Source organism: Eriocheir sinensis, chromosome 22 (assembly GCF_024679095.1).
Source record: "Eriocheir sinensis breed Jianghai 21 chromosome 22, ASM2467909v1, whole genome shotgun sequence".
NCBI classification, from domain to species: domain Eukaryota; kingdom Metazoa; phylum Arthropoda; class Malacostraca; order Decapoda; family Varunidae; genus Eriocheir; species Eriocheir sinensis.
Window position 1 is genome coordinate 3,878,793 of NC_066530.1, and position 3,871 is coordinate 3,882,663.

Genomic DNA, 3,871 nt, shown 5'->3' on the forward strand with positions numbered 1-3,871 from the left:
ATCATTGTTTTCTTGTCCTCCGGCGCTCAGGTAACTCAGGTGCTCGCCAGGTGAGGTTTCGATCGCCTACCTGGTGACCTTGAAACCTTTACTTGTATTGATGTGGTAAAGGGTAAAGGGAGGGATGTGACTGACCGACTGGCTGTTTTGTTCACTGACTGTTGGTTGACTGAGTGACTGGGTGAGCCTTTGATTGACTGACTGGCTGACTGACGGAGGGACTGGCTTTTGGATGGTTTTGTGACTTGCTTAGCTTCCGACTGACTGGTTGGCTGACTGGTGGAGTGACTGGCTACTGGTTAGTTGGGTGACTGGGTGAACTTTAAATAACTGACTGGCGGAGTGACTGTTTGTTGGTTGATTAAGTGACTGGGTGAACCTTTGACTGACTGACTGATCGACTGACTGACCAAGTGACTGATTTTTTGTTTGTTTATTGACGTAGAAAATTATTTGACTATCTGGGTGACTTGATGGCTACCTTTTAGGCTGGGTGAATTAAAATCTGATAAAACTTACCAAAGGAGTGAGTGACTGACTGACTAATTGACTGCTAGACTGGACTACTGACTGTCTGAACAACTGTTGGGTTAGTAAATGGTTGAATAATTGACTACAACTGACTGACTGACTGACTTAGTAATGACTGATAGGCTGACTTATTGACAGACTGACAAACCGACTCACCTACTGACTGAATGACTGACTGATTGCATTTACTTTTATTTTTACTCCACATCAAAAGTAATTTCCCTGATTGCCTCACTTAGCCTCCCCTCCCTATAAATCACTTCCCCTCGCCTCCCCTCGCCTCCTCCCCTCCCCTCACGCGACCTTGGCGGGAGAAAAGTCATACATTAACTCCCCTAATCTTTCCTCCCCTATATTTTATTTCATTTTATCTCTTCTCTATGTAATCTTTGACTTCACTTTTTATTCCTTTTTCTCCTTTTCCCCCTTTGGACTTTTGGCGATTCTCTTTGATACTCTTTCTCCATCGTTATCTTTCCCCTTCTTCCATTCCCCGGCCTTCACTCTCTTTCCCTCCTCTTCCTCTTTTTTTCATCTTTTTCCTTTCCCCTTTCTTTCCCTTCTCTTCCTCTTCCCCCTTTTCCATTCCCGTCCATTTACTTCCTTTCCCTCCTTTCTTTCCCTTATTTCCTCTGCCCTTCCTTCATTCCCTTTACCTTCTTTTCCTCTTCCCTTTTTTTCCTTTCCCCTCCCTTCACTTCCTTTCCCTCCTCTTCCTCTTTCCCCTTTTTCCTTTCCCGTCCCTTCATTCCCTTTCCCTCCTCTTTCTCTTTCCTATTCTTCTTTTCCCGCCCTTTCACTCCATTTCCCTCCTTCCTCTTTCCCCCTTTCCTTTCCTCTTTCTTCATTCCCTTTTCCTCCTTCCTCTTTCCCCTTTTCCCTTTCCCCTCCCTTCACTTCCTTTCCCTCCTCTTCCTTTTTCCCCTTTTTCCTTTCCCCTCTCTTCCCCTTCCTTTCCCTATTCCTCTTCTTGATTCGCCTCTCCATGACACTTTCGCTATCATTCCCTTCCCCTCTCTCCTTTCCCTTCTCTTTCCCCTCCTCTCCCCTCTTTCTCCTCTTGACTCCCATCGTTTGACTCTTCCCCATATCATCCACCACCTCTCTTCTCCCTCTCTTCCTCTCCTCTTGATCTCTCTTCTCTTTCCCCCTCTTCTCCCTTCTTCCCATCTTCTACCCTCCTCCCTTTCATCCTTATTCTCTATCACCTCTGCAGTGTTTTTTTCTCTCTCCCCTCTCTTCATGTTTCTCCCCTTCACCCTTCATCTACTCCCCTCTTCCCTTCGTCCTCTGGTGTCCTGTTTCCCTCTCTCTTATCTCCCCTTTCTTTCGCTTCCCCTCACTTCCCATATTCTCCCTTTCTCCCTTTTGCTGTCATCCTCCACCACCTTTTTGCATCCTTTTTATTTTCCTTCTCCCCCTTCCCTTTATCTTCTCTCTCTCTCTCTCCCTCAATTCTCTCTTCTCCTCCTTACTTCCTATTTTTGTTTCCCTTTCCTTCGGTCTTTTGTGAATCCAGGAACACTTACTCTCAACAATATGGGGGGTATCTTTGCTTTGAGAGCGAAGGAAGAGAGGGAAGGAAAAGAGAGGAACAGAGGGAATAAAGGAGAAGAAGGGGAATTGGAGGGTAGGATAGGAGAGAAAACAAACTTGAAATATGAGGAGCAGGGAACAGAAGAGAAGAGGTAGGGAAAAGAAGAGGGAGGGAAGGGATAGGTGGGAGAGAAAAAAATACATAGAAAGGGATGGAAAAAAGGAGAGTAAGACAGGGAAGAGTATAGGAAGGAAGAAGGGAAGGAATGAAGGAAGGGAGGGTAAAGGGGGGAAACAGAGTAGAGAGGAGAAATCGAGAAAGAAGGAGAGAAGAAACGAAGGAGAGGAATAGGAGAGAGAGGTGAAAAGGAGGGAGTAGAGTAGGAACGATAGAGAGAGAGACAGAGGAAAGGAGGGGAATATAGAGTAGAAAGGATGGAGAGATGAAGAGGGAAGAACAGGAGAGACAGAGGAAAGAGAGAAGGATAAGAGTTGAGAGGATAGATAGGGAGGGAAGGAAAGGAATAGAAGGGATGGAGGAAAGTGAGGGAGTAGAGACGATAGATAAAGATGGATAAAGAGAAGAAACGGAGGAAAGGAATAGAAGAGAGAAAAAAAAACACAAGAAAAACCTGTTCCATATATCTAGAGCATAAAGGAAGGGAGGGTAAAGGGAGGGGGTAAGATAGAAAGGAAAGAGAAATAGAGAAGGATGGATAGAAGAAACGGAGGAAAGGAATAAGAGAGAGAAAGAGAGAGAGAAAAACTTGCTCCATCTATCTCGACGTAAGTGATAACCAAGCCAGTCACATATTTCTTTCTGCTCCATTTTTCCTTTCAGTCTCCTCTTCGTCGCTAACTTAGACCCACAAACTTAAGCCATTATAATTGAGAGATGCACACGCCCCTTTCAAACTAACCCCGCCCCCCCTCTCTCTCTCTCTCTCTCTCTCTCTCTCTCTCTCTCTCTCTCTCTCTCTCTCTCTCTCTCTCTCTCTCTCTCTCTCTCTCTCTCTCTCTCTCTCTTAATTTATTTTTGTTTCATTTTCCTTTTATATTTTTTGCTATTTTTCTTTCACTTCTTTTCCATCGTCCATAAATATTTGGTAACTTTTCCTCTTTTTTTTTTAGCATCATTTTTATCCCTTTTCCCTTTCACCATTTATTATTTCTTTTTTTCTTTTCCTTAGCACATCCATGCATTTCTTTTCTCTTTTCCATTTTCCTCTTGTAACTTTCGTATCCTTTATCCTCTTTCTCATTTCAACTTTCCTCATTTTCCCTTTTTCTTCTTTATTCAGTTTCTTTGTTTTTTATATCTTTTCATTCCCTTTTTTTGTTTCTATCTTCCTTCGTCTTCCTCTTTTTATTTCAGTTATCGTTTCTTCTTTTGTTTCTTCACCTTCCTTTTTTTTTATTTCTCCATCTCTTTCTGTCTATAAATTCTTTCTTCGTATCATCATCTTCCTCATTTCAGTTGTCTTCCTTTTTCTTTCTTTATTTTTTCCGCATGCCTTTTTTCCCTTCCATTTCTTTTTTTCTCAAACTTTTCTCTTTCATCGTGTTATCCTCTTCTCTATTTCAATTTTCCTCTTTGCTTTTTATTCTTCACTTTCCTATTTGGTTTACTCTATCTGCCTTTCTCTCTACATTCCTCTCTGTCCTTGTTATCCTCATTCATGTTTCAGTTCCCATCTTATTCTTCTTTTCTTTCCTTTCTTTTCTCTCCTTTCTAAAAACTACCCATTCCCATTCCTTTCCTTTGTCTCACAGCGATAGATAGTTCAAGGGCAAAACTTAGATA